This window comes from Nomascus leucogenys, chromosome 10 (genome assembly GCF_006542625.1).
Source record: "Nomascus leucogenys isolate Asia chromosome 10, Asia_NLE_v1, whole genome shotgun sequence".
Classification (NCBI taxonomy): domain Eukaryota; kingdom Metazoa; phylum Chordata; class Mammalia; order Primates; family Hylobatidae; genus Nomascus; species Nomascus leucogenys.
The window spans coordinates 58,553,001-58,564,843 of NC_044390.1; the positions used below are offsets into that span (position 1 = coordinate 58,553,001).

Genomic DNA, 11,843 nt, shown 5'->3' on the forward strand with positions numbered 1-11,843 from the left:
AACTGTGACCCCGTAGGTTCACATAGACCAGGCAATGTTTACATTTTTAATTTTAAATTTTGTTGTGGGTACATAGTAGGTGTATATATTTATGAGTTACATGAGATATTTTGATATAAGCATGCAACGCGTAATAATCACATCATGGTAAATGGGGAATCCATCAACTCAAGCATTTATCCTTTGTGTTACAAACAAGCCGATTATACTCTTTTAGTTATTTTAAAATGTGCAACCAAATTATTTTTTACTATAATCACCCTGTTATGCTAGCAAATACTAGGTCTCATTCATTCTATTTTTTGTGGCCATTAACCATCTTCACTTCCCCTTCCCCCAACCCCCGCACTACCCTTTCCAGCCTCTGGTAACCATCCTTCTACTCTATCTCCATGAGGTCAATTGTTTTAATTGTTTGCTCCCAAAGATAAGTGAGAACATGTGAAGTTTGTCTTTCTGTGCCTGGCTTATTTCGCTTAACATAATGACCTCTAATTCCATCCAAATTGTTGCAAATGACAGGATCTCATTCTTTTTTATGGCTGAATAGTACTCCATTGTGTATTCGGAACATTTTTTTTTTTTTTTTTAAATCCGTTCATCTGTTGAGGGAGAGTTAGGTTGCTTCCAAATCTTGGGGATTGTGAATAATGCTGCAGTAAACATAGGAGGGCAGATATCTCTTCAATACATGGATTTCCTTTCTTTGGGGTATTTACCTAAAAGTGGGGTTGCTGGATCAAATGGCAGCTCTATTTTTATTTATTTATTTTTTTGAGTTAGACAAACAGCTTTATTTGAAAGATGGGGGACAGCCAAGTTCCCCCGACCCCGCCGTCCTGGCGACGTCGGTCTCAGGCGTAGGAGGACTAGTGTCCTGCGGAGAAAAAAACAGGGTTAGGAATATGCAGTCGGGGTCAGGAGTCAGGGGCCAGACCTCGCGAGCGGCCGCACCCGGCGGGGAGGCCGCGGCGCCTGTCGGGGCCTGGGTTTCACTGCCGCACATGGGGCAGCGCGCGGTGAGCTGAGGCCCCTGGAGGCTCTGGGCGCCGAATCTCACCCGCGGCCACGGCCAAAGCCGGGGGTGATTTTCAACCAACGCCGGTTTTATTTTTTTTTTTGTGGAAGCTCCAAACTGTTCTCCATAGTGGTTGTACTAATTTACGTTCCCACCAACAGTGTACAAAGGTTCCCTTTTCTCCACATCCTCTCCAGCATTTGTTACTGCCTGACTTTTGGATAAAAGCCATTTTAACAGGGGTGAGATGATACCTCATTGTATAATAGTTTTGATTTGCATTTCTCTGATGATCAATGATGTTGGCCTTTTCATATAACTGTTTACCATTTGCATGCCTTCTTTTGAGAAATGTCTTTTCAGATCTTTTGCCTATTTTTAATCAGATTATTAGATTTTTTTTTTTTTTTTTTGAGACGGAGTCTCGCTCTGTCGCCCAGGCTTGAGTGCAGTGGCGCGATCTCGGCTCACTGCAAGCTCCGCCTCCTGGGTTCACACCATTCTACTGCCTCACTCAGCCTCCTGAGTAGCTGGGACTACAGGCGCCTGCCACCACGCCCAGCTAATTTTTTTTTTTTTTTTTTGTATTTTTAGAAGAGACGGGGTTTCACCGTGTTAGCCAGATGGTCTCGATTCCCTAACCTCGTGATCCGCCCGTCTTGGCCTCCCAAAGTGCTGGGATTACAGGTGTGAGCCACCGCGCCCAGCCTATTAGATTTTTTTCTATAGATTTTTTTATTTTGTTTTTTGATTTCTATAGATTTTTTTGATTTTGATTTTTTTTATTTTGTTTTTGTTTTTGTTTTTTTGAGATGGAGTTTTGCTCTCGTTGCCCAGGCTGGAGTGCAATGGTGTGATCTCAGCTCACCACAACCTCCGTCTCATGGGTTCAAGCGATTCTCCTGCTTCAGCCTCCCAAGTAGCTGGAATTGCAGGCATGTGCCACCATGCCCTGCTAATTTTGTATTTTTAGTAGAGACGGGGTTTCTCCATGTTGGTCAGGCTGGTCTCAAACTCCTGACCACGTGATCCGCCCGCCTCGGCCTACCAAAGTGCTGGGATTACAGGCATGAGCCACTGTGCCCGGTCTATATTCTGGTTATCAATTCCTTGTTAGATGGGTAGTCTGCAAATATTTTCTCCCATTCTGTAGCTTGTCTTTTCACTTTGTTGTACAGAAGCTCTTTACTTAATGTGACCCCTTTATCTATTTTTGCTTTGGTTGCCTGTGCTTGTAGGGTATTACTCAAGAAATCTTTGCCCACTCCAATGTTCTGGAGAATTTCCCTATATTTTCTTTTAGTAGTTTCATAGTTTAAGGTCTTAGATTTGAGTCTTTAACTGATTTTGATTTGATTTTTGTATATGGTGAGAGAGAGGGGTCTGTTTCATTATTTTGCATAAGGTTATCCAGTTCTCCCAGTCTCTTTGTTGAAGAGACTGTCCTTTTCCCAATGTATGTTCTTGGCACCTTTGTCAAAAATGAGTTCACCATAGACGTATGGATTTATCTCTGGCTCCTCTATTCGGTTCCACTGATCTTTGTGTCTGTTTTTATTCCAGTACCATGCCATTATGGTTACTGTAGCTCTAAAGTTAGATAATATGATTTATAGTCATATTTAAATAATTTAAAGTCAGGTAATATGATTCCTCCAGTTTTGTACTTTTTGCTTAGGATAGCTTTGGCTATTCTGGGTCTTCTTTGGTTCCATATACATCTTAGGATGTTTTTTTCTATTTCTGTGAAGAGTGTCGTTGGTATTTTGATTGGGATTGCATTAAATCTCTAGATTTCTTTGGTTAGTATGGACATTTTAACAATAGTGATTCTAGGCCGGGCGCGGTGACTCACGCCTGTAATCCCAGCACTTTGGGAGGCCGAGGCGGGCAGATCACGAGGTCAGGAGATTGAGACCATCCTGGCTAACACGGTGAAACCCCGTCTCTACTAAAAATACAAAAAATTAGCTGGGCAAGGTGGCGGGTGCCTGTAGTCCCAGCTACTCAGGAGGCTGAGGCAGGAGAATGGAGTGAACCCCGGGGGGTGGAGCCTTCAGTGAGCCGAGATCGTGCCACTGCACTCCAGCCTTGGTGACAGAGCAAGACTCCATCTCAAAAAAAAAAAAAAAAATAGTGATTCTTCCAATGCATGAACATGAGTATCTTTTCATTTTTTTGTCCTCTTCAATTTCTTGCATCAGTGTCTTATCGTTTTCATTGTAAGTATCGTTCACTTCTTTGGGTAAGTTAATTCCTAGGTATTTAATTTTATTTGTAGCTATTATAAATGGGATTACTGACTTCTTTTTTAGATTGTTTGCTGTTAGCATATAGAAATGCTACTGATTTTTGTATGTTGATTTTGTATCCTGGAACTTTACTGAATTGGGTTATCAGTTCTAGTAGTTTTTTGGTGGAGTCTTTTTTTTTTTTTTTTTTTTTTGAGACAGAGTCTCACTCTGTCGCCCAGGCTGAAGTGCACTGGTACGATCTCAACTCACTGCAACCCCGCCTCCTGGGTTCAAGCGATTCTTCTGCCTCAGCCTCCCCGAGTAGCTGGGACTACAGGTGCACGCCACCATTGCCCAGCTAATTTTTGTATTTTTAGTAGAGATGGGATTTCACGATATTGGCCAGGCTGGTCTCAAACTCCTGACCTCGTGATCCACCTGCCTCGGCCTCCCAAAGTGCTGGTTGGTGGAGTCTTTAGTTTTTTCCAGATATAGGATTATAATATTTGCAAACAAGGACAATTTGCTTTCTTCCTTTCCAATTTGGATGCCCTTTCTTTCTTTCTTTCTTTTGTCTGATTGTTCCAGCTAGGACTTCCAGTACTATGTTGAATAACAGTGGTGAAAGTGGGTATCCTTGTTGTGTTCCCGATCTTAGAGGAAAGGCTTTCAGTTTTTGCCCATCCAGTATAATACTAGCTATTGGTTTGTCATATATGTTTTTTTTTTTTTTTTTTTGAGATGGAGTCTCGCTCTGTTGCCCAGGTGCCCAGGCTGGAGTGCAGTGGCACAATCTCGGCTCACTGCAAGCTCCACCTCCCGGGTTCACGCCATTTTCCTGTCTCGGCCTTCCGAGTAGCTGGGACTACAGGCACCTGTCACCACGCCCGGCTAATTTTTTGTATTTTTAGTAGAGACGGGGTTTCACTGTGTTAGCCAGGATGATCTCGATCTCCTGACCTCGTGATCCACCTGCCTCAGCCTCCCAAAGTGCTGGGATTACAGGCATGAGCCACCACGCCTGGCCCATATATGGGTTTTATTGCGTTGAGGTGTGTTCGTTCTGTACTCAGTTTTTTGAGGGTTTGTATCATGAAGAGATGTTGAATTTTATCAAATGCTTTTTGAGCATCCATTGAAATGCTCATATGGTTCTTGTCCTTCATTCTGTTGATATGATGTATCACATTAATTGATTTGCATATGTTGAACCAACCCTGCACCCCTGGGATAAATCCCGCTTGGTCACGATGCATTCTATTTTTAATGTGTTGTTGAATTCAGTTTGCTAGCATTTTGTTGAGGATTTTTGCATCAATATTCATCAGTGATATTGGCCTATAGTTTTCTTTTTTTGATGTGTCTTTGTCTGGTTTTGGTATCAGGGTAATAGTGGCCTTGTAGATTGAGTTTGGAAGTATTTTCTACTCCTATATCTGGGTGTTCCAGTGTTGGGTGCAAATATATTTACAATTTTTATATGCTCTTGCTGAATTGACCTGTTTATCATTACGTAGTGACCTTCTTTGAGAGACCAGGCTGTCATATGTAAGAATTCTTTTTTCCTTTTGTTTTTTGAATAGAGACAAGGGTCTCACTATGTGGCCCAGGATGGTCTCAAACTCCTGACCTCAAGTGATCCTCCCACTTTGGCCTCCCAAAGTACTGGAATTACAGGCATGAGCCACCACACTTGGCTGCATATGTAAGGATTTTTGTTAGTTTGTTTTTTAAAAGGAAAACAGAACTGTGGCCCTTGTTTACAAACACAGACACTTAAAGTGACCTCATCCTATCCATTTTAACTTTTACTGTTAAAAGTTAACAGCAAAATGGCCTCGAGGCTTCCACACATCCCTTTCCCACCTCTACTCGTCGAGGCACTTTAGAAAAGGAATCGCTGTAACACCTGAGCACTTGGCTTTGATGGGGATTTTGAACCCTACAACCCTAGCCTGGGCACTGGGCTCTTCTCAAACCAACCACATGTATGCTTTACATTGGAAGGAAATTGATTTTTGCATCAGTATATATATGGAAGAAAATTTTGCAAATCATATCTGTGTGTGCGTGTGTATGTGTGTGTGTGTATTCCATTGTATGGATAGGCCACATTTAGTTGATTCATTCATTCCTTGATGGACAATTGGATTGCTTCCACCTTTTGGCTATTGTAAATAATTCTCCTATGACCATGGGCATACAAATAGTCTGTTCAAGACCCTTCTTCAAGTTTTTTGGAGTATATATATATCCGGAAGTGACATTGTTAGATCATGTAGTAACTGTTTTTAATTTTTTTGAGTAGCTGCCACATTGTTTCCTATACTGGCTGTAGCATTTTATATTTCCAGCATAGTGGGTGTTTTCACTATTGATAGTGTCCTATGAAGCACAAAAGTTATTTACTTTTATGAGGCCCAAATTATTTGTGTGTGTGTATATATGTGTGTGTGTGTATTCTATTGCACACACACATAAATTTTTGCTTTTGCTGTCATATGTAAGAATTCTTTTTTCCTTTTTTTTTTTTTTTTTTTTTTTTTTTGAGACAGAGTCTCGCTCTGTAGCCCAGGCTGGAGTGCAGTGGCGCAATCTCGGCTCACTGCAAGCTCTGCCTCCCGGGTTCACGCCATTCTCCTGCCTCAGCCTCTCTGAGTAGCTGGGACTACAGACGCCCGCCACCACGCCCGGCTAATTTTTTGTATTTTTTAGTAGAGACGGGGTTTCACCGTGGTCTCGATCTCCTGACCTCGTGATCCGCCCGCCTCAGCCTCCCAAAGTGCTGGGATTACAAGCGTGAGCCACCGTGCCCAGCCTCCTTTTGTTTTTTGAATAGAGACGAGGGTCTCACTATGTAGCCCAGGCTGGTCTCAAACTCCTGACCTCAAGTGATCCTCCCACTTTGGCCTTCCAAAGTACTGGGATTACAGGCATGAGCCACCACACTTGGCTGCATATGTAAGGATTCTTTTTTTTTTTTTTTTTTTTTTTGAGATGGAGTCTCACTCTGTCATCTGGGCTACAGTGAAGTGGCATGATCTCAGTTCACTGCAACCTCCACCCCCCTGGGTTCAAGTGATTCTCCTGCCTCAGCCTCCTGAGTAGCTGGGATTACAGGCATGCACCACTATGCCAGGCTAATTTTTTGTATTTTTAGTAGAGATGGGGTTTCACCATGTTAGCCAGACTGGTCTCGAACTCTTGACCACAGGCTATCCGGCCCCCTTGGCCTCCCAAAGTGCTGGGAATACAGGCGTGAGACACTGCACCCAGCGTGCATATGTAAGAATTCTTTGCCAGATCCAAGATTATCAATATTTCCCACCTTTTTTCCTAGGATTATTATAATTTCACCTCTTATGTTTTGGTCTGTGATCTATTTTGGTGAATTACCATATATTGGGTGATGTAGGGGTCCAACTTCATTCTTTTGCACGTGGCTATCCAGTTGTCTCAGCACCAATTTATGAAAATAATAGTCTTTGCATATTCTTGGCAGCATTTTGAAAGTCACTTGAGTATATATATATGAGTTTATTTCTGGGATTTCAATTCTATTCCATTGATCTCATCTATTTGACATTATAATTTTGCATTTACTGGAGACTGAATGACACAAATTGTATCAGAAAACCATGGAGTTCTTCCCAGTTTGGAGAAAGGTAACAGTCATCTGCAGAGTGCAGACCATCACAGGTTTTTCCGATGAAAGGCGTGATATCTATCCAAATCCACAGTGATTTCCCAGTTGACAAATCCAAAAGAACTATGGATGTTTAGAGGGCAATTATCCAAGTTAGAATTGCAGCGAGCTACAGACAGAGGGTATCATTTTGATTTTCATCCCAATTTAGTTAAAAATAAGGTATATGGCCGGGGCAGTGGCTCACGCCTGTAATCCTAGCACTTTGGGAGGCCGAGGATGGCGATTGCCTGAGCTCAGGAGTTCGAGACCAGCCTGGGCAACATGGTGAAACCCCGTCTCTACTAAAATACAAAAGAAATTAGCTGGATGTGGTGGCGTGCACCTGTAGTCCCAGCTGCTCGGGAGGCTGAGGCAGGAGAATTGCTTGAACCCAGGAGGCAGAGGTTGCAGTGAGCCGAGTTTGCTACTGCATGCACTCCGGCCTAGGTGACAGAGCGAGACTCTGTCTCTACCAAAAAAAAAAAAAAAAAAAAAAAAAAAAAAGTATATTTGACATTTTCAATCTTTAATGCTTTTTTAAATAAGAGAAGTAGCTGGGTAATTTTTGTTTCGATGATCCGCAAAGACCCAAAAGCCCATGAAACTGTCCAAAGATATCATTTCCATATGGTAGACCTCCAGCACACATTAGGGAAGATGGAAAAAAAAAAAGTAACAGCTTTGTATTTACTAGAGAGCAATTAAAACCTAATTTTTGTCCGACATTTCAATGACATATATGCATATCACCATATGTCATTGGAAATTAATGTGATATAATCATTAGTATTTCATCTGACTAACCCCATCCAACCATACGTCCTATCTTATGAATGAAAAATTTGAAGTATAGGGAGCACAAGGTCTTGCCTACATTCCCGTAGCCCACAGTGCTAATGGAATCTCTCCGTCTTTTTTTTTTTTTTTTTTTTGAGATGGAATCTCACTCTGTCACCCAGGCTGGAGTGTAGTGGCACGATCCCGGCTCACTGCAACCTCCGCTTCCCAGGTTCAAGCGGTTCTCCTGCCTCAGCCTCTTGAGTAGCTGGGACTACAGGTGTACACAACTGTGCCCAGTTAATTTTTGTATTTTTGGTAGAGACAGGGTTTCACCACGTTGGCCAGGCTGGTCTCAAACTCCTGACCTCGTGATCCACCCACCTCAGCCTCCCAAAGCGCTGGGATTACAGGTGTGAGCCATTGTGCTCAGCCCCGTAATCTCTCAGTTTTGAAGTTTGAATGTGTGCCACCACCTGTACTGGGTACTGTCAAAAATAGAAAACTCGGCCGGGCACTGTGGTTCACGCCTGTAATCCTAGCACTTTGAGAGGCTGAAGCAGGCGGATCACCTGAGGTCGGAAGTTTGAGACCAGGCTCACCAACATGGAGAAACCCCGTTTCTACTAAAAATACAAAATTAGCCGGGTGTGATGGTGCATTGCTGTAATCCCAGCTACTCCGGAGGCTGAGGCTGGAGAATTGCTTGAACCCAGGAGGCGGAGGTTGTGATGAGCTGAGATGGCGCCATTGCACTCCAGCCAGGGCAATAAGAGTGAAATTCTGTATCAAAAAAGAAAAAAAAAAAGAAAACTCAGAACACTGCAGGTACTGTATCAATGTTTACAAATAAGTCATCAAATTTGAAAACAGGACTAATAAGACTACTTGGTGTTCATTTATATGACATTCTGAAAAAGGCAAAGGTATAAGGTTGTAAAAGAGAATAGTGGTTAAGAGTGGAGGAGTGGGCTGGGCGCGGTGGCTCATGCTTGTAATCCCAGCAGTTTGGGAGGCCGAGGCGGGCGGATCACAAGGTCAGGAGATCGAGACCATCCTGGCTAACATGGTGAAACCACAGCTCTACTAAAAATACAAAAAAAAAAATTAGCCGGGCGTGGTGGCAGGCGCCTGTAGTCCCAGCTACTCGGGAGGCTGAGGCAGGAGAATGGCATGAACCTATGGTCAGGAGTTCGAGACCAGCCTGGTCAACATGGTGAAACCCAGTCTCTACTAAAAATACAAAAATTAGCTGGAGTGGTGACGGGCACCTGTAGTCCCAGCTACTCGGGAGGCTGAGGCAGGAGAATTGCTTGAACCCAGGAGGCGGAGTTTGCAGTGAGCTGAGATTTCACCACTGCAGTCCAGCCTGGGTGACAGGGTGAGAGTCTGTCTCAAAAAAGAAGTGAAAATCAATTTGGGAAGAGAGCTAGGAATTTAATGAAGATATAGTGTAGACTGTAGGCCTACTGTTTTTCAGGAGATAACTGGAGAATAAGATTTTTTGGGCCAGGCGTGGTGACCCATGCCTGTAATCCCAGCACTTTGGGAGGCCGAGGCGGGCGGATCACCTGAGGTCAGGAGTTCAAGTCCAGCCTGGCCAACATGGTGAAACCCTGTCTCTATTAAGAATACAAAAAAATTAGCTGGGCATGGTGGCAGGTACCTGTAATCCCAGCTACTCGGGAAGCTGAGCCAGGAGAATCACTTGTACCTGGGAGGTGGAGGTTGCAGTGAGCCAAGACTGTGCCATTGCACTCCAGCCTAGGCAACAAGAGAGAAACTCCATCTCAAAAAAAAAAAAAAAAAAAAGATTTTTGGGGGAGGGAGAGGGGATCTGCAGGTGTCATACCAAAATAGAAATTATTTCTTTAAGCTGGGCATGCTAGTGCACATCTGTAGTCCCACTTACTTGGGAGGCTGAAGCAGTCCAGCCTGGGTAACATAACAAGATTACATCTTAAAAACAAAAAAACAAAAACAAAAAACAGAAAAATGAACAGAGCCTGAGAAATATGCAGGACACTATTTACTTGACCAATATGTGTGTAATAGAATTTCCCAAAGGAGAGGAGAAGAGTCTGGCAGCTCTTCAAAGATTAAAGATAGAATTACCATGTAACCCATCGATTCCACTCCTAAGTGTATTCCCAAGAGAAATGAAGTCCTATGTCTACAGAAAAACTTGTACCTGGATGTTTATAGCAACCTTATTAGTAACAGCTAAAAGGTGGAAACAAACCAAATGCCTATTAATGGATGAATGGATAAACAAAATGGGCTATATCCATACAATGAAATATTGTTTTACTGTAAACAACAAATGAAGTATTGATACAAACTTCAATGTAAATGTCCCTTGAAACAGTTATGCTAAGTGAATGAAGTTAATCACAAAGAACACATAGTATATGATTCCATTCCAAGTCTAGAATGGGAAAGCTATATAGCAACCGAAAGTAAATTAATGGTTGCTTAGGACAGAGGCTTGGAGGAGGAAGATGGGAAAATAGGACAGTGACAGCCAAAGGCTACAGGTGTTTCCTTTTTTTTTTCCTTCCTTTCTTTCTTTCTTCCTTCCTTCCTTCCCTCCTTCCTCCTTCCTTCCTTCCTTCCTTCCTTCTGACAGGGTCTCACTCTGTCACCCAGGCTGGAATGCAGGATCACAGTTGACTGTAGCCTTGACCTCCTGGATTCAAACAATCCTTGGGCCTCAGCCTCCCCAGTAGCTGGGACTACAGGTGTGCACCACCATGCCCTGCTAATTTTTAAAAAATTTTCTTAGAGATGGCGGTGGGGGGGGGGTCTCCCTATGTTGCCCAGGCTGATCTCAAACTCCTGGGCTCAAGCAGCCCTCCCACCTCAGTTTCCTAAAGTGCTGGAACTACAGGTGTGAGCCATCATGCCCAGCCCATTAGTAGTTTTGATCCAATATCTTAAGTATATTGAGTTTCCTGGTACATGCCAAATTTACATAATCTTTTGTGGTTTTTAAAATAATCTCAGTGAAAATGGGCTTAATTGCCTTATCGATATCATAGCCATTTACATTTCAAAGTTCTCTAGGGGCTGGGTGCAGTGGCTCACGCCTGTAATCCTAACGCTTTGGGAGGCTGAGGCCAGCAGATCACTTGAGCCCAGGAGTTCAAGATCAGCCTGGGTAAGATAGTGAGATCCTGTTTCTACAAAATAAAAATAAAAAGAAAGAAAGAAGTTAGTCAAGCATGGTGGCATGCGCCTGAGGTTCCAGCTACTCAGGTGGCTGAGGTGGGAGGATTGCTTGAGCCCAGAAGGTCGAGGCTGCAGTGAGCTCTGATTGCACCACTGCATTCCAGCCTGAGGGACAAAGAAGGGCCCTGTTTCAAAAACAAAAATCACAAACCAAACAAACATAAAGCACGCACAAAAGTTCTCTAGGGACATAGTCAAAAACTGGTCCGAAATAAATATCCTTCCAGTGTTCAGTTTTATTGAACACGTCTCATGGCTTTGGGTTGAACTGAAAAGAATTCCTCACTGGGCACAGTGGTTCATGCCTGTAATTCCAACACTTTGGGAAGCCAAGGAGGATCACCTGAGCCCAGGAGTTCGAGACTAGCCTGTGCAACATAGTGAGACCACCCCACCACCGCCATCTCTACCAAAAAAAAAAAAAAAAAAAAAGGAACTCCTTCTCTCAGGCTAGGGCTGTGGGGTCCAAACTTCCCACTACAGCAAAGTGTTGGGGGAGGGAAGGGATGGGTGACGTCCTGAACCCTGTCAGTTGTCAAAGATTAAAACGTAGTCACTGTTTGTTAGGTATGATGAGGTCACTCTGTCACTCTAAGTGTCTGTATTTGTAAACAAGGGTCAAAAATCCACGAATGGCCTCGCAGCCTTATGCTAAGTCTGGGAGCATCTGACCCTCCCGTTCCAGTCTGGCATGGCCCGGGCGCCCTTTTTCGCTGTGGACAAAGAGCCTTTATCTGGAAACTGAGCCTGGAATTTCCTGCGCTGTGCACGCTTGTGTCTCCGCGCTCAGAAGGAGCTGCAGGAAGACACCAGTGCCCGACCCCGGGTACGTTAATAAATTCTGCTTAGATGCAAATATCCGTGGCAGGTGAACAGAGTCCTGACCCCAGACGAA

At 43.5% G+C, this 11,843-nt stretch overlaps 1 non-coding gene across 1 annotated transcript; it reads right to left on the minus strand.

The window, feature by feature from the left end:
• Positions 1–973: 973 nt before the first annotated feature.
• Positions 974–1,100, minus strand: LOC115837171. The gene has a single exon (XR_004032198.1). It is a non-coding gene; the product is annotated as a small nucleolar RNA ACA64 (small nucleolar RNA).
• Between the last annotated feature and the right edge of the window lie 10,743 nt (positions 1,101–11,843).